Raw genomic sequence first — 19,161 nt, 5'->3', positions numbered from 1 at the left:
TCCACAGGTGTCAGGTAGTGTTTACATTTGCAGCACTTCCATCGCCGATGAGAGCAGCGTACCGAGGGCAGCTATCCCACTGTGCAGTTCTCTCCATTTTGATGAGGTCTTGTGGAAAGGAGGGGTGAGTGCAGGGCTCAGTGCCCCGTGATTCACTGCTTCATGTCCCAGCAGCCCCATTACTTCCTTGTATCTTTCGCAGCATTTTTTAACACCCCTGGCTGTCTGGCTGCTTTCCTCCCCACATCTACAAGCAGGAATGGATCCTGCACTGCTGTCCACTGCTCTAATAGCTGTCACTTGCATATCACGCGTGGCAGTACAGCTGTTCTTAAACTTGCAAAGAGAACAGCAGTCAGAGAAGCCTGATGAGTTGCCTGAAATGGAAAGCAGTAACGTTCGATTGCTTTTGGCATTAACTGAGGAGCTGAGCACTGTGGAATGGCATTTTTGGGATAGGGAAACTAGCTCAGAGTGGTGGGATCATATCGTTATGCATGTCTGGGGTGACGACCAGTGGCTTCAAAACTTTCGAATGCGGAAAGCCACCTTCATGGAACTGTGTGCTGAGCTTTCCCCAGACCTGCGTTGCAAGAACGCCAGACTGAGAGCTGCATTCACTGTAGAGAAGCATGTGGCAATCACATTGGGGAAACTGGCGACTCCAGACAGCTACCGGTTGGTTGCAAACCAGTTTGGAGTGGGGAGATCGACCGTTGGTGCTGTGGTAACTCAAGTGTGCAAGGCCATTAATCGTATCCTACTGTACAAGACCGTGACTCTTGGTAATGTGCGTGACATTTTGGATAGCTTTGCAGAAATGGGCTTCCCTAACTGTGGTGGGGCGATAGATGGAACGCACATCCATCAGCAGATGTTGCCCCAGCCCACCTTGGCACTGAGTACATAAATTGTAAGGGGTACTTCTCCATGGTTTTGCAGGCGCTAGTGGATCACCATGGGCGTTTCACTGATATTAACGCTGGATGGTCCAGAAAGGTGCATGATGCACGTATCTTTAGAAACACTGGCCTGTACAGAAAGCTGTGAAGACTTTCTTTCCAGACCAGCAGATCACTGTTGGGGAAGTGGAAATGCCCATTGTGATCCTAGGAGACCCAGCTTACCCATTAATGCCATGGCTCTTGAAGCCATACACTGGAAACCTAGATGTCAGTAAGGAACATTTCAACAACAGGCTGAGCAGGTGCAGAATGGCTATTGAATGTGCATTTGGCCATTTGAAAGCACGCTGGAGATGTTTGTACAGTAGACTGGAAATGAGTGAGGAAAATATTCCCCTGGTTATTGCAGCGTGCTGAACGTTACATAACATTTGTGAGGGGAAGGGCGAAAGGTTTACTCATATGTGGAGCGTGGAGGCCGAACGCCTGGCTGCTGAGTTTCTGCAGCCAGATACCAGGGCTATTAGAGGGGCACAACATGGGGCAGTTAGGATCTGTCTTTTCCTTGAGGGAAAATTTTGAAAATGAAAATCATTAAAGTTTGTTGCTGTGCTTGGGAAAGGAAGTGTTAACAGCATGTGCTGTGCTACATGGCGGTTCTGTCTGTGATTTCAGTGAAGATGAAGTGCTAGTTGACTTGTAGCTGTGATGACATGTACAGAAATGTGAACACAAAAATAAAGCTTGCTTCTTTTTGAAAAAAATGTGCTTTTATTTAAAAAAAGAGAAAACACCACATTCACATCCTCAGTGATGGTGGTGAACAGAGTGGGGGGCCCGTACACCTCACAGCTGTGTATAACTCCAGCTGTCATTTGACAAGCTGTCTGGGGATGTGGATTGTGGGGGAATGGAAAAAATTTGCATTGAGCCTATAAGAATGTGCAGTGGGAGTTTGGGGACTGCATGGGAAAGAATTCTGCATTTGCTGCAATGGGGGGCGGGCAGGAATCAGGTCTGCAGTGTAATGAGAGAATGCAACAGATCTGTCTGACGCTCCAAAACATTGATTAGCCTCTCTGTGGCTTCCCTATGGAATGTATTCTCTTTTCGGTCTTGGTTCTCTCCCTCTTTCCACTTTGACGTGGTTTCTCTCCATTTATTATCATGTATCTCCCCTTGCGAGTGCAGAATCACCTCACGAAACGCGTCTGCTTTAGTACATCTTGGCTGCTTTCTTAGGCGTCGCAGACGCTCTGCTACAGTGAGGGGTGGGTCTTCCAGAGTCATTTCTGGGAAGACAAGAGCAACACATTGCTGTGATACATACATACAGGAATCACTGTGTACGTTGCAATACACCACTGGTAAGAAATCACTCTCTTGGTGACAAAAATCAAGCGCCCATGAGGCACAAGAACCCAGCAATGGTGAGGGAATGCCGGGTTATAGGGTTTATTGCATACACCCATTCTGAAAAGGGCAAGCATGAAGGGAGGGCACCCAGCACACAAACACAGCCACCTTACTACTCTTCTGTGTCCTCCACATGCGTTATGCATTGTCAGAGCAAAGCAACTTACCAGAGCTCTGCTCTCCTGCCTCTGCCTCAGCAGACAGTGGCCGCTCACACTGGCTAGACACCTCCAGAGCTGAGAAGGGGTCCTGAGTGCACGCAGCAATGGGCTCCACAACTTCCTCAGCTGCCTCCTCTTCATCTATGACCTCCTCCTCCCCCTGGCTAGGGCCACTTTCCACTGTCTCCGGCCATGCAGACGAATCCACTGGGCTCTTTGCAATGGAGGTGGGGTCACCACTTAGGATTGCATCCAACTCACTGTAAAAATGGCAGCTTTGGGGCGCAGGACCAGACCAACAGTTTGCCTCCCTCACCTTGTGGTATGCGTTCCTCAGCTCCTTCACCTTTGTTCTGCACTGCAGGGTATCCCTGTTATGCCGCTTCTCCTGCAAGCTGTGTGCAATCTGCTCATGGGTACTGAAATTCCTATGGTGGAACGCAGCTGGAACTGCACAGCCTCCTCTCCCCAAACACTGATCAAGTCCAGTGGCTCGGCAATGCTCCAAGCGGGGGATCATTTGCTACGTGGAGCAGCCATGGCCATCTGGCCAGATGAGCACTCACAACAGGAAAGGGAGTTTCAAACTTCCCAGGGCTTTACAGAGGGAGGGGAGGACGTCCGTTTACCTGGTGTCAGAGCAGCAGAGAGGCTGGCCAGTGTGGTCACCTAGGCACTGTGGGATATCCTCCGGAGGCTAAAAGCGGTTTACACAGGAAGAACGTGTCTTCACTTGCACAGCACCACAAAAGGATCAGCAGTAAGAGCTGTATGCCTCTCGTGGAGGTGGTTTTCTGTTTGCGGTGAAACTTCGGAGTTCCATTGCAAAAAGTCATTAACAAGTGTAGATGCTCCCGTGGTTTTTGCGCAAAAAAGGGACTTTTTGTGCTTTAAATGGCAAGTGTAGACATGCCCTAATGCTGCTGGTTTAAGTAAAAAAATAGCTAATTCTATCCTAGTCTAGTCAGGTCTTAATACTGTGCCTACCACCATGGTCTCTAAGCACCTTGCTAACTGAGCTAAGGCAAGTTACAGAGCCCAGCCAAAAACACTGACTTACAACCAGCACAGCAAAAAGCACAACTGAGTCTACTGGAAATTTTGCCTGGGTAAAATCTGAGTAAGGACATCTGAATCTGGCAGCACCTCTAACCACTAATGTCAATCCCTAAGAATTGATTTGAAATGGACATTTTTAAACAGTAAATGAAATTTAGCTGCATTACACGCAATTGGCAGCTCTGGCTACATCAGACTTGTATCAGAGGGGTAGACGTGTTAGTCTGTATCCATAAAAACAGCGAGGAGTCCAGTGGCACCTTAAAGTCTAACAGATTTATTTGGGCATAAGCGTTCGTGGGTAAAAAGCTTATGCCCAAATAAATCTGTTAATCTTTAAGTTGCCACTGGACTCCTTGTTATCAGACTATGTAGAAAGCTTCACATTGGTCAACGATAAATCAATGACTTCTTGTTTTAATTGTTTTATTTTTCAGGGAAGAGAGGTGTTATTCTCTACCCTGCTGAAGAAAAAAAAAAACCCAACATACCAGCAGATTGTAATAATGTCCTAATGTAATGCCTGATAGGTTTCCTCATTGGGTAGAATAAGAAACAGTGGAAGGCCTAGTTCAATCTAAAAGAAAAAGAAAATTATTCAAAATTTCAATGGCAATACTCATCATATGATCACTGCCACCTAGGCAATGAAATTAGTTACCGTGGTAACCACAGGTTGCATCATTAAGAATTTTTAAAATGTTGACAGTTGGGAGGCAGAGCTTGAAACACTAGGAGAAGAGCAGGAGAGAGGAAGGCTTGAGAGAGGTATAAAGGTTGAGTGCTTTCTGTAATGCAAGAGATTGGATAACGAAACAATGTGGGGAATGGGAGGCATAGATATATTAAGTGCCTTTTCTGTTTTCTCTCCTAGAATCATCAAAGCAGAGGGGAGACGGAGGGGAACCTATTCCCCTCCATATTTCTCCTTTGTCTCTCTTCCCAATTTGACAGACAGACAGACAGAAGGGAAAAAGAGAAAGAAAGAAACCAGTTAACTGCTAAGGTTGATTGCTAATAATCTCATTCTGCATTGTGCTCATGAGCCTAGTGAGAAATGTACACAGCTGGCCAAAAAACAAATTTCACCTCCATGAAAATTTTTGAATGTTTGGGAAAATGTTCATCCCAAATCAGGATAAAAAGTCAGAGAAACTAAATTTTTCACAGAACTGAAATCCTGCAATATTTTAATTTGGAAACACTAAAACATTCCCATTGCTGGAACTTTTTAGCATTTCTAAAACAAAATATGTTTTCTGGGATCAGTAGTTCTCCTGTCCCAGAGCCAAGGAGCCTGGAAAGTGGGGATCTACCACAATCCACCCAACAGGCTGCCAAGGAGTGGGGGAGCCAGAGCCAGGAACAATTTTCTGATGGGAAATATTTTCCATGGAAAATTTCAATTTTGTGCAAAGTGATTTTTCCATTAGAAGATTCCTCAGATGGAAAATTCCCAATCTGCTCTAGAAATGTAGAATGAAAACTTCAGGGCCAGGATTCGCATACACTCCCTCCGGCTCCCACACCTGATTTTTCTTTTATTTTTTTCTTTGTTATATATGAAAACAGATACAAATGTTTGGTTTGGAGAAAACATTAGATTTGAGTGTGGTGTTGTTCTCAGTAAGACATGGAGAGCTTGTATTTAATAAATTATTTTGCAGCATAGAACACAGTAAGCTAAGCAGCTGATCTCTTAGTGGCAGTCTGCAGTTGTTCCCTGATCTGTCCCTACACCATCCTAGATGCAGCACGATCTTTGATCCCTGAAGCCATTCCCCACTTCCTTACTCAACAGTGACAGAGGTTCCACACATTGATATATAACAAGTACATTTATAACCACATGGCCAGATGCTGAGCTGATGTAAATCAGCATAGCTCCATTGATGCTAATTGAACTGCACCAGTTTACACCATATGATAATCTGTCTCACTCTATTGATTTGAAGAAATACAGTCAGAAGATCTGTATCGAAGTGTTGCATTCCTCCAGACAATCAAACCTTTCTTTGCCTTCATTTTCTTTTCCCAACCCTTATGTCTCCATTATCTCCTTTGAATCTTTATAGAACCAATTTTCCAATGTTGAAACAGTTTCTTTGGTGAATTTCTAGGGGCATTGCCATAGTCAGCAGAGGAAACACAATTCTGACAAATCTCTTTAGATTTTTAACATCCAAAAGGCTCTTACCTTGGTTCTGGGATCTTTTCGCTGCTCTAAATTGCTCTGAGGAAAGGTCAAGATCCTTCCATGTGTTTGCAGGTCCCTGTCAAGTACTGAGTTGTTATAACTTCCACAGCACACATGGGTTGCCTTGGTGGGAAAAGATGACTGAGTGCTAAGGCAATGATCCCATGACTATTGTTTATCGAATCCTTATACTTTCTTTCTCTCTTCTGTTTCCCCATTTAGCAACTAAACTGAACAAATAATCAGGATAGTGACACAGCCTTAGGTCTGGTTTCTATCTGACTTAAGAAGGGGCAAGCTGGCCTTTTGGCCCAGAAATGAGTGGATTTCCCCTAGCCACAAAGACATTTTCCTTTCATTTCCCTACTTCTTCCTCCTACCTTCCCTGTTGGACTCATGCTGGCAGCAGCTGAATGAAGACAGCCAGTGGGAGTTGGAAGGGAGGCTTGTGTTGCAGTTTTCAATCCCTCACACCATTCAGTCCCTTCTGGCTTTTGCCTCATACAGCCCTGAAGTTGTTTCTAACAGATTGGCTTCGGAAGTGAAAGTTGGAAGTTGGAGTGTTTATCTAGGCAATTTAATAGCAACATCTCAGGAAACATCCAAAAGGAAGCCAAACGCTGCAGGAAGGTTTTGTGTTATTAGTTCCCTGGTTTTTACAGGCAACAAATACATTTACATTTGAATGCTGCAAACAGACATGAAGTAACATTCAGATCCAAATAGAAGTCAGTGTGTCCCATGACCCCTTGGGGAACAGAATCTCTCACTGAGAGTCACTGCCCTGTCCTTTATGCCAGTCCTGCGTTGTCACTAAGCTTCTTCCTATCGACTGACTTCCAAAGCAGCCACCTTTACGGTGTTTCAGTGAATCACATTCACTCACCCACCTCCTTGCAGAAATCTCTATTTGACATATGTACGGAATATTTTTAAAACACTCGCAATTTGAAAATCTTGGAATCCACAACTAGCATGATTCTGATAAAAATTCTAGCATTCAGTGTGCATCGATAAAGTCTCATCTACAGAGCTTCCTCAGACACTCAGTGGCATCTTTTTATTGGAGAATGTAATGTGTCTAGTGGTTAGAACAGGTGACTGGGACCCAGGACCTCTCTGTTCTCATCTCTGGGAGGAAGCGTCATCCAGTAGTTACAGTCAGGATTCCTGGGTTCTATTCCCAGAGCCACAATTCACTGACTGTGTGCTTGGGAAAGCCTCTTCATTTCTCTGTGCCAGCTGAGAGCAAGTTCTTGCAAGAATTTTGAAATAGTGCTGAACATGCTTTGGTCTTGGTTGTGCTTGCAGTTTAACCATGTTCAGTAACCATTGCTGACACCTGTTGTTAGAAATGAATATTTTCCCTAGTGTAGACCAAGTTAATACGTTCATATTCAGAGGTGCAAATTTTACCTTCCTATGCATTTGTCTGGCCAATCAGTTAGCTAGGTATCAAGTAGCCCACTACGCCTGGCCCTGCAGGTTCATAAGTATCACTCTAAAACACACTTTGTTTTTTAACTTGAAACTTTAGGAATATAAAATATTAATTTCCATCCAGCATCTATCACTAATTTAGGATACAGGAATCTAGACAGGACTTAAACAATCATATTAGCAAAAAGCCTGGCTGCCATGAAACTATTAATGGAGATGAAATTTAAAAAATACTTTATGCAGTAGGTATGCTCATTTTGCTATGGAATAATCAATAGTTGCACCTATATGTTAAATGAATTAGCATGCCCATGAAATGCAACTGTGCCATCAATACAAGAATGAGTACTGGATGCATATTTTCAAATTAAGAATAAGCAATATGTCAGGAATATATTAAACTGAATGGAAGAGGTAGTGGCAGTGATGTTGAATTGGTTTTTCCATTGTATAGTATATTTCTGTGCAGGAGTGGGTAGTTTGTTTTTTAATACATTAATTTGTCTCACAGATATATGCATTAACATGCCTCCTAATACAAGAAGAGATCTTTCCTGGCCAGGGTTAATGCCTGAAGTGGGTGTGGTTGTAAATCAATTGTAAACAACTGAGACAAAAAAAATTAGGAATTTCATGCTATCTGTACCAAAGAAATGTGCATTACAGTTGTGATAATAAAGAACTACTACTTCATTGGCACAAGTATGTGAACTCACTCTAATGTTTGAAGATTTACGTGAAATTGTTCAGATTAAAAACTAATGAATAAATCAATCCAGTCCTTAAACAAACTACTTTCCTCTTAATGCTGTTAGAGGCATTTTAGTTTACAATGGATGTGTAATTTACAGAGTCAGGTAGATGTGTTTCCCATCAGAAGCTGCCTCACAAATCTGCTAGGCTGTTCACATTTTTTGTGTGCCATAGGAAAGATTCCATGGGAGTACGAGCTCCTTCCAAAACCATTTCCCCATTTTTACTCTTTTCTAAAATTTCCCAAGTTCCTTTCAACAGCTGATCTCAGATTTCAGTGATGATGAGCAATGATCAGATTCAAGTACTCAGCTGATGCCTGTTTGACCTTCTGAGGGGCCAATCTTGCAAGATGCCCTCACTCATCTCAGCAGAAATTGAAGGCACTCAGCACTTTCCAACATTAGAGGTTAGAGCTTAACTGTGGGCCCTGTCCTGCAAGATACCAAGGGGTCCACGATGACTTCACCAGGAGTTAAAAGTGCTCAACACCTCCCAGGAGGTGCTCAGCATCTTGCAGGAGCCAGCCCTTTTTCAGGAAGCATGTAGTATCTAAAGGGACAACCGACTGGCATTTTGTTGATTTCACTCTAACCATTTTCTTCTTTGTTAGGTTCACGACATACACAACACAGAGAAATTAAAGAAAAACATAAATACTGTTGCTGGAAGGTTGCAATGTAATACTTCTCTGTATCTTACAATTCAGAACAACAACACATAAGAACCCAAAAACACTCAGAGAAGAGAACAGGCTACTCCTTAAGGCAGCAAGGCACAACTCACCTCACCTTGTTTTAAGCTGGCTCTTTCCAGGCCGATGGATGATCACATGTTTTGCTTCAGAGCCCCTAGCCTGCAAGAAGGACCAGGGAACTCCCCTCACACACACACACACACACACACACACACACACACACACACACACACACACACACACACAACCTCTTAAAGTAACAACTTGCAGTTCCAGCAGAATCCTCAATTTACCACATTTTTCTCTTATTTTGAGATTGCTGGCCGACTTGAACCACAGACCAAGATCATATTACACATCTATCCACATCTGAATGACACCACCTACATCACAATTGGTGGAGAAATGGAAGAGACTTCCACTGGAAATTTCTATAGGGTTGGGGCATCATAATGTACATGAATATTCCAAAATATTGAAACAAACTGATTTGGCTTCTTTTTAAATTTGACTTTACCAAATAAAATTTTCCTCCCTGTGTATTGACTCTTGGGACAAGCAGTATCTGAAGCTCTATGATCTCTTCTATTCTGGCTGCCATATTTAGCCTCTTTTTATCCCAGCTTGAAAGATAGACCAAAGGCCATTTTTATCAGAGCAAATCCTCTCATCACTCTGACCAGCCTGACTGGAAGAAAGCTTCCTTGTGCAAGCACCAATAATTGGTTAAGTCCCTCTTGTGACGGTCCACCAATTGTCAAACACGACAGCTGTTGATAAGGATGGTGATACAGCTCCCAGAAGGAGAGGCAAGTTTAAAGAATGGCTTGCATCTAAGGCCTTGTCTACACTACAAAATTAAGTCGATGTCAGTTAGGTCAACATACAACCACCACAGTAATTATCACCGTTTTTCATGTCCACACTACCCTCCTTCGGCTAGTGGAACGCCTCCTCACCAGAAGCGTTTGCACCAACTTAAGTGGGGCTGACAGCTGGACCCCACTCTGCGAGGGGCGGTGGGGGGGGGGGGACTCCAGCTGTAAGCCCCACGCAGGGCTGACAGGTATAACTAGATCAACCTAAGTGTTATGCCTCTCGCAGAGGTGGAGTTATTAGGTTGATGTAGTGGGTGACTATATCAGTGGGAGCAACATTGTAGCATAGACACTTACGGAGTTAGGTCAACGTTAGCTGCCTTATGTCGACCTAACTCTGTAGTGTAGACCAGGCCTCGCTTTTAGCACAGTTCCTGCTGCCTCTGGACCATAAAGCTTCTGGTTGAAGTCTCAGCTGTGATATTTTGAAGGACATTTACACAGCGATCCCAGACACCAGATGAGTGGCTCTGTTAATTACTTTGTGTCAGGACACCAAAGTCCCAATACAGCAAAGCACCTAAGCATGTGCTTAATTTTAAGCATACTCAATGAAGTCTATTTACAAGTCTAGACCCATTTAAATCAGTTGGTCTACTCACATGCTTAAAGTTAAGCACATGCTTGAAGTGCTCTCCTGGCTCACGGCCCAGTTACCATAACATATAGTCAGTCCTCAATCTGCAGGTTGCCATTGCCTGAGGGCAATGGTTTAGCACTCTCTGCCCAAAGACCAGCAGAAGAGTGTAGAGAATGGAGACTAGATGCTACTTGAATGATTCTGCTAAAGACTAGGCTAGACCTTGCATCTCCTGGACCATCTTATCCTACCCCAGCCAGGACACTTGAACCCAGCTCTACCTCATGGAGATTGTTCAGCTATATATTTTTTTTTAAACTGTTAATAAAAGTGCTTTCCTAGAGTGCAAAAAGTACAAGGCAACAGGACATAATAACATGTATTAGCAGTCTCTGATATTAATAGCACAGATTGTCACATGATATGACAGTGATTAAGGTGGGCATGGATGGAGGTCTCCCTTTCTTCTAGGACGCACTGTTCCCCCATGCAAACAGAAAATAAACACAGCCCTTCCAGAGCATAAATGCCAATAACTGTGAAATTTTGATTAAATAATAGATATGTGTTCAGAAGCACTACTTTATAGTATGTGATTAAGAAAGATAACTAGACATCCTTACAGCTATAATGATAATAATTACCACAACACATAAAGTGTAGAATATGACACTGGAAAGGCCATTATTAACCTTTCCCAGGGTTATTTTTTGGTGTGTTTTTGACACTATGGACAGCAGTGTTCAGAGAACTAAATAAAACTCTAGCCATGGCAATTCTTTCCAGCCGCCTCTCTAATATGTTAAAGAGGAGGGAGGGGAGAGTGAAATATCTTTTATTCCAAACAGATGTTTGTTTAATATCAAACATCTGGACAGTTTGACAAAGATTATTATGTTAAGATTTCTGCAACTATTGGTAATTCAAAAAACTGACCACGGGCTTCCCTGTTTACATTTTAGCTACAAATAACAGCGCTGTGCCTCCGACCCAGGGCCCTTTTATTCCTAGCAAACAAGTTTTAGGTCAGTAAAGCACCATACCACATTGTTCAGCATATCACATACATTATCGAATAATGCTAATCTGCAAATTCCACATTATGACACCAATGCATTTTTGCAGCTCCCATGAACTATTGATTATAACTTTATAAAATTAAAGTTCTACTTTGGTTCTTACCAGTATTGCTTTATATGGTTGGGCCACAGAGGAAGGTTGGATTTGATGGCATCTTATACCATCAGCTTTTTAGCATCAGAAACAAGGATCTGCAAGACATTCTGAGAGTTTAACTGAGACCCGAAGGCAAAAAAGAACACATGGCCATCAAATGAACAGGCTGACCCGACACTGGTATGAATTGCTCCAAAATTCCTGAGGTTGAAAAAGTGAGAACCGTTTACAGAGCTTTTGTAATCCACCTGTAGGAAAAAGCTAGCCTCTGTAAATCAATCAAGGTTTGAGAGCTCGCCACAAATGATTAAACAGCTTTCCATGTGTTCAGCTCCACTTTTCATATGATAAAAAAGGCCCTATTAGTCAGAGTCTTCGCATCTGCAAAAATCATTTTGCATGAAGGCAAGAAGATGCCATTACTTTAAATTATGGCATTGGTGTGTGATAGATAGAGTGTGGGAAAGCCATAAATCCTGAGCCAGTCTGTTCTGTAGTGTCCTGTAAATAACATCAGAGAACCAATAATCCAAGTGGCACAGGATAGTACTTTGAAACGGCTCTAATTAAGTCAGATCGAACCAAACCCAACTAAGCCAAGGTTTCTTCAACAATTTATTATTGAAAACACAATTAGCTGGTGGCATTCAGAGGAGCTTTGTGAAATCAAAGCCTGCACTGTAACTTAAAGTAAGTTTCTAAGTCACCAACTCATTAATAGCAGAGAAGGGTTGCATGTCTGAAAGGCACTGAGTCAGATTTAAAAATATGGAACCATTAGTGTCATTTTTGGATCAAAATACAAATAATAAAATAATCATCATCATCATAGAATCATAGGACTGGAAGGGACCTCGAGTGTCCGTACACTGCCCTTTTCCCCTATTCTTAGTTCACCTTCAATGCTGAAACTTAGAACTTATGGACATCTGTTCCCTGGATAAAGGGATGTGTCTGTTTCAGCACTTGCATTAGGAGTTCTGTTCGATCCCCAGTTATATAGGTATATGTGGTATGAACTTCACCAACCTGCTGTTAAAATCCATTTAAAATTATTCCACTACTAGTATGAAGTGGAGGTACCGCTACTTGCTTAACTGAGCAGGATTCTTCCTTATTCTTCCATTCTTTAGAACATCCACCTTGTCCTTGGTGGGATCCCACACAATCATAAATGCAAGGTAAAAAAATGACGCATCATCTGCCATTGTCACAAAAGATTGACTTTCAGTGAGACTTGGGCTCCTGAGTAGTGCTGTTTGGAAATGTTTTGTCAAACTTTTCTTTTCCTAAATGAAAAATGCCATTTTTGTTGAAATTGAAGCAGTTCACAGAATGTCTATTTTGATGACGAGTCCCATGGAAAAATATTTTTAAATGATTTTTTTTCCCCGTTTAGGAAAATTTTCATCTCAGAAAACACTGAATTTTCTTTTCAAGTTTTCTTTTATGCATTGGTTTTCCTTTGTATATTGTTTTTATTATTTTTACATTATTTTATAACAACACTAGTAGTGCAATAGTGCATAATCCCAATTTGAAATGAAAACCAAGTTTGGAATGTTGAAATTTCCCACAAAACAGAAATTCTGAGTTTTGACTAGCTCTGTTCCTGGGCTCCTAAGTCGCTTTTGAAATTGGGACTTGGGACCCCAAGTCACTGACGACTAGGAACTTTTTAAAATGTAACCCTCCCCATCCTATGTTGTGCTGAAGACAGAGGAAATAGGATTTAAGGAGCTTCTTTCCCAACCCCAAGTACACTCAATTGAACCAAACCCAAACAAGAGCTTTTTTGTGTGTCTCCCCTCCACTTGCAGGATTGAGTCAGGAGCAGAAACAGTTGATATACTTCAAGTAAAGATGGTCTTGTCATATAACTTTCAGCATAGCATGAAGCAAGTCTACTAGAAATCTCACAAGAAATCCTATTCTGGTTTCATAATTTTCTAGACCCAAGAGGTTCAATTAACCTTGCATTTTGGGGGCACGTTGCTGCTATCTTTGACTCCAGCACCTCCTGACGACCGCCTGTCTGTGGCCCCAAGTCTTCTGTGAATCAGCCCTCCGGCCAAGTCACCTAAGACCCCTTCCAGGGTATCATAAACAACTCCAAACAAAAGTCCAGATGAAACTGAATAATTTTTCTCCCCTCTTGGGCTACTGAAGTCTTTCCTTCTCTACTTACAAACTATCTCAGGGCTCTCTCCCACAGGATCTACTCTGACCCCTGTGAGTTTCCTTCCATAGGAGAGTCCTGCTTTCTCTGCAGTCTCTCCCTTGTACATTGTCCCCTTTTTCTCCAGGGCCCGCCACGGAGACCAGTCCTGTTCATATGGCCTTCCTTAGTCTGCCTACCCCAGTCCTCTATCAGAGAGAGGGGACGGAAGGGAACTCACTACGTCCTCAGTCCTCCCCAACTGAGCTCCCTCAGTCTACTTATAAGACCTAATCCTGACTCTTCTGGCCAGGAGGCAATTAGTTAATCAGCCATGCACCAGCTGCAGCACATGACTAATTTGGGTTTTATCCCTTATCTTGTAGGTGATGGGGGTTAAGCCCCATCACAGGTCATTTACTCAAATCAATCTGAATGTTTATTTTCCCAGGCTATAACTAGCAGTTAATAATAATGAAATTGTGGGTACAAATTTGCATATTTCCATGCAAATACTTTGCACCTGCAGTGTTCCATCACCCATTTTATCATGAGTCTCATGATATTTGTTGTTTTTATCAAAGTCCCAGCTCCTGGAGTCATGTGACTACAAGAAAATCTGAGATTTTTTTTTTAAAGGAAGTTTCTAGGTTGTGGAGAAAATGTTGAAACTGTGAAATTGCTAAAGACTCAAAATCAGAAGGCAAATTAAAAGAATCCAAAAATACATGTTGTTTTTTTAAAATCTGATTATTTTTAAATCAATCTAATCAATTCTGGGGGCTTGGCTCATGGTTTATCAATGCTTGCAGTTGGCACCACTTTACCTGTAAAATTACAGGTGCCAATGTGGAGATCTGATTGAGTTTCCTTTTGAAAATTTGCCTGTTGATGATTTATCCCAGGTTTGAACTAATGATCTGAAACATCAGGCCAAATTCTTCTCTTAGTCACACAAATGGAACCACACTGATTTCATTCCTATGAAATAGTATCAGTATAATATATATATATTAGTGTCTGTATATGTAAGAAGTAATGGATTATGTATGTACAATGCAATCATATGAAGTCAATGGAGTTGCACCAGGGTATATGAGAAGAGAATTCAACCCATAAAATTCAGGCAAAAGATCTAGTAAGGCCAAGAATACTGTGGGGCAAATCCTGAGTGGTGCTGAATAATTGCTTGATATCAGTGAAAGTTGTGGGTGCTCAGCAGCTCTCAGGATTTAGCCAGAAGTATTTAGAGAGGCTCTAGTCTTTGATATTCCCTGCTTATTCTTTGTATTGCCACAAAATAAGGTACTAATGGCAAATGTATGATCTTCATAAATTAGATAAAGAAGCTTAAATCAATAAAATTAGAGTCAATAAAGACAATATGAAGTGGTTCACTTAGGAAAGGACTTACCTAATGCACAGTTACAGACTGTCTATGCAGTAGTTCCACAGAGGAGAATCAAATGGTTACTTACCTGTACAATAACTATGGTTCTTCGAAATGTGTTGTGCACATACACATTCCACTGTAGGTGTATATATGTCCAATCCATTCGAGTCAGAGACTTTTGCCAGCAGTACCACTAGGCCACACACTCGCCCCTGCTCTCCTTGTGCGCCAAGTCAAGGGCATAATATGGGCATAGTTGCTGTCTCCTTCTCCATTCCTTTGCACCACAGTCTATCTAATGTCTAAAGTAACAGGGAAAGTGGGAGGTTTGTGGAATGTATGTGTGCACGACACATCTTGAAGAACTACAATTACTGTATAGGTAAGTAACCGTCTTTTCTCCTTTGAGTGATTGCCCACTTATACTTTCCACTATAGGTGACTCACTGGCAGTTCTCTTACAGGTAATGGGACTCCAGATAATTTGAAAAGAGATTGCAACTCTGACTTGCCGAAGTTGGTGTCATCTCATAAAGCTTAGTAATAGTGCCCGGAGAAGGTATGAATAGACGACCATGTTGCTACCTTGCAGCTATCTAGTATAGGATTGTTGCTCAGTAAGGCTGATGAAGTGGACTGAGTCCTAATAAAGTGGGCAGTTTTCCTTGGTGAAGGAGAGACTTTAGCAGGATCATAGCAAAGTGTAATACAGTCCGAAATCCAATTCCAGATGCAATTCGTGAGCGGTAACTGTTTGGCCTTTAACTTTCTTGGCATAGGCCACAAAGAGCCTGGGGGAGGACCTGAATGACTTTGTGTGGTCCAGGTAGAATGCCAGGCAGAAAACTGTGGAGTCTTTGTTCAGCTTTGGGGAATAATACTGGAAGATGATGACTTGATTGAGATGGAAAACTGATACTACCATGGGAATAAATTTAGAGAGTGACCTAAGAGAAACTTTGTCTCAATGGAAGACCATGAAAGGAGGGTCAGCTAGGAGAGCCTGAAGTTCTGAAAATCTCCTTGAAGAGATGATTGCAACCAAAAATGCTGTCTTGAAAGGCAGTAGTGGTAGCGAAGTTGTTGCCAGAGGTTCAAAAGGGAAACCCGTTAACCTAGATAGGACTAGATTGAGATCCCATGAAGGTAGTGGACTAGGAGAGCAGATGTTGACTAGACCCTTTAGAAATCTAGAAACCAAAGGGTGAGAAAAGATAGAAAAGCCATCAAGTGGTGGGTACACTGCAGAGATAGAAGCCAAGTGGACTCTTAGTTTTTATCCAGTATATGTGTAATCTCTGTGTGATTAGGCAGCAACTGGTGAGATTGCACCCAGGTCGAAAACCTCGTCCATTATATGATGTATGTGACCATAGTGGAGTCCTTTCTGCTGCACACTAAAATGGCTTACACCTCTCTGGAGCATAATCTCTTGGGAGTATTCAACCAGAAATCATCCATGCGGTGAGTTGGAGGGACTGGAAGTAGGGATATAGAGACTTTCCCAGGTTTTGAGCCAGGAGATCCTTAGTGGATGTAAACTTATCAGGGGCTGGATGGAGAGCTGAGGTAAGTCCATGAACCAATACTTTCTTCAACAAGCTGGTGCTCTGAGGCTTAATGTGGCCTCGTCTCTTTTCAGTTTCCTGAGTACCCTCAGAATGAGAGGAACTGGAGGGAAAGCACAGAGCAGATGATAGGACCAGGGAAGACAAAAGGCAGCTGTCATGGAACCTGGGCTGTAGCCCACCATGGAGCAAAATCTCCTGCATTTGTTGAAGTTGGTTGCAAATGCCCCTACTGTTGGAAGATCTGAAGGAGACTGTCCTGTCTGTTTAATCGTTCATGCTTGTTTATAAAGTCCCTGCTGAGGGGCTCTGCAATGGTGTTTCTCACCCCTTGAGGGTGAAAGGCTTTCAGTGAGACCTTGTTTCTTATTCAGAGATTCCTCAGGTGGATCACTTCTTGGTACATCTGAGACAACCTTGCACCTCCCTGCTTGTTCAGTTAAAACATGGCAGTGGTACTGTCTCTGGGAACTTGAACCAGTTGGTTCCCAACAGTGGACATAAATGTCTTGCAGGCTCGATGAATAGCTTGGAGCTCCAACAGATTTATGTGGAGCAACACCACCTGGGGTGACCCAAGAGCTTGCACCTGGAGTTGACTGAGATGGACCACCCAGCTTTTGATGGATGTCTCTGTTACCAGAGTCATAGTTGGTACTAGTAGCCAAAACCGGAACCCCTTGCAGATGTTCATTCCCAACTCCACAAGAAACTGCATTTCCTGAACTAATACAGTCACGAGATATGAGTCCATGAAAAGGACAGGGGAAGTGGGTTGGGGAAGGGGAGGGACTTGAACTGGATGATGTATCCCCCCTTTATGGTGCTGAGCACCCAATTGACCTCTGTGATCAGTTTCCAAGCACGGTAAAAGACAGATCGGCATTGTCCAAAGGGAGGTGAAATATGGTTGGTGTTCTGTCCTCGATGGAGTAATCAAAACTGCTTCAAAGCTGCAGCGATCTGATGAGAAGGGCTGTTGTGGATGATGCCAATAGGCAATGTCAAGGAGGCTTAGTATTTCTTTTGAAGGTGTCCTGATACCTCTCTTGACAAGAGGGTCTTTAGTACAGCTAAGGTTTAAACTGTTTCCTCTTTGTTACTGGGGTGTAAACCCAGAGTGAATGGAGGGTTGCTCAGAAATCTTTTAAGGTATGCATGATGTCATCCATTTTCTGGGGAAACAGTTTGGACCCTTTGAAGGATTTTGCAGCTCCCTTGGGATGCAAAGGCTTGCAGCAAAGAGGAGTGCCTCATCGAGATGGCTGTAGCCATGGAGTATCAAGCCATGTCAGCAGTGTCGATGGCCACTTAAAGCAAGGTTTGGCCAGTGAGGTGTCCTTCAGAAACTATGGCCAAGTACTGTTCTCTGTATTCCTCAGGCAATTTGTCTGTAAATTTGGAGATTGCGCTGACCAATAAATAAAGGTGTATTCAGACAACAGTGTCTGGTAATTTGACATTCTAATCTGAAGGCTGGCAGCGATCTAGGCCTTCATGCTATATAGGTCCAGTCTTTTAAACTCCTTGTGTTTAGAAGAGGCCGAAACCACAAGAGAGTCTAGAGTCGGGTGGGTAAACAAATCATCAAAGTCTTGCTGATGAACCTGATAGTGTCTGTCTACCTGTTTGGCAGTGGGTGACACAAACCTGGTGTTTGCCAGAAGGTTTTGGCTGGTTGCAGCAAGGCTTCATTAATGGGAAGGGCGACCCTTCCTGGGGCAGGGTCCTGTAAGCTATCTAGGAGCTTGTGTGGGTATCCTGTACAAACTCTGCCTGCACTCCCAGAGATGTGGCCACCCTTCTCATAAGGGTCCTGGAACACTTTAAAATCTTCCTCCTCCGGAGATTGGCAGCCTTGTCCAGGGAAGATGATGATGGGGCGGGGTGAGGGGGGAGAATATCAAGCGGTCCCTCTGTTATCTCCCCTTTTTGTGTAGGTTCCAACAAAGGAGGAAGCTGATCGATGGTAGAAGGGGATTCTCTAGTATGGGTGAAGGCAATCTTCTTCTAGACCAGGACTCCAGTGGAGGACTAGACCTCATAGAGTAGTCCAAAGTGCACAGTAAGGCCAGAGGGGATATTCCACTCTTTGAACTGCCCATGGTGATAGGGACCATAGGGGGCATCCTTGTAAGAGTGCCAGTCAGGGATTTTAGATTTAGTATCTCCAGAACAAGGTCTATAAGGTGATCTAAAAGACCTCAGAGGGGATATTAGTCACTCATAGTTCAAGTCCAAAAAGATGTAACTCTCCTTGGTAAATTGAAAACAGCCCCAGCTGGCGTTTGTGGAGGTTTCAATGTTGGAGAAACCCAGTGCTTCCCTATTGGCACGGACATAGAGGAAGTGTCCAAGGGAGTCAGCAGCAGAGATTCAGGCAGCCAAAACACCAATAGCTAAGTTGCTGCTAATGGAGCCATCATAATGGTCAATATCATTGATGGCACCAGCGGTGTTGAGACTGACACCATCGGTGCTGGATGGTGCAACAAAGGAAAGTCTGGTACTGGCAAATGCAAGGAAGGCCTGTGGAGTAGAAGGTACCTAAAGAGTTAAGTTTTCATCTAGCTGAGCCAACAGTACTGACGGTGCCAATGGTGCCAGCATTGATGGTGCTGCGGAGAAAGGACCCAGTAATGGTGAAGACAGTGGTCCTTAATGGTCCAGAGGAACTGGAGTCTACAGTGCCTGCAAGCAGTCCTCAGCACTGGAGGACTCACTGGAAGCCTGTGTTATGAAGGGTGGGACTTGACCATTTGTGAGACACAGACAAGGCT

General features: G+C 43.1%; 1 long non-coding RNA gene across 1 annotated transcript; it reads right to left on the bottom strand.

Moving 5' to 3' along the window:
• Positions 1–1,656: 1,656 nt before the first annotated feature.
• LOC135983194 (uncharacterized) lies at positions 1,657–5,864 on the bottom strand. The gene is made up of 3 exons (XR_010600747.1): positions 5,739–5,864; positions 4,033–4,118; positions 1,657–2,197 (listed from the first exon to the last, which is right to left on the bottom strand). It is a non-coding gene; the product is annotated as an uncharacterized LOC135983194 (long non-coding RNA).
• Between the last annotated feature and the right edge of the window lie 13,297 nt (positions 5,865–19,161).

Source organism: Chrysemys picta, chromosome 4 (genome assembly GCF_011386835.1).
Source record: "Chrysemys picta bellii isolate R12L10 chromosome 4, ASM1138683v2, whole genome shotgun sequence".
Lineage (NCBI taxonomy): Eukaryota > Metazoa > Chordata > Testudines > Emydidae > Chrysemys > Chrysemys picta.
Note: the sequence above shows the minus strand (reverse complement) of the source record. Positions and strands in the feature narration are given on the sequence as shown.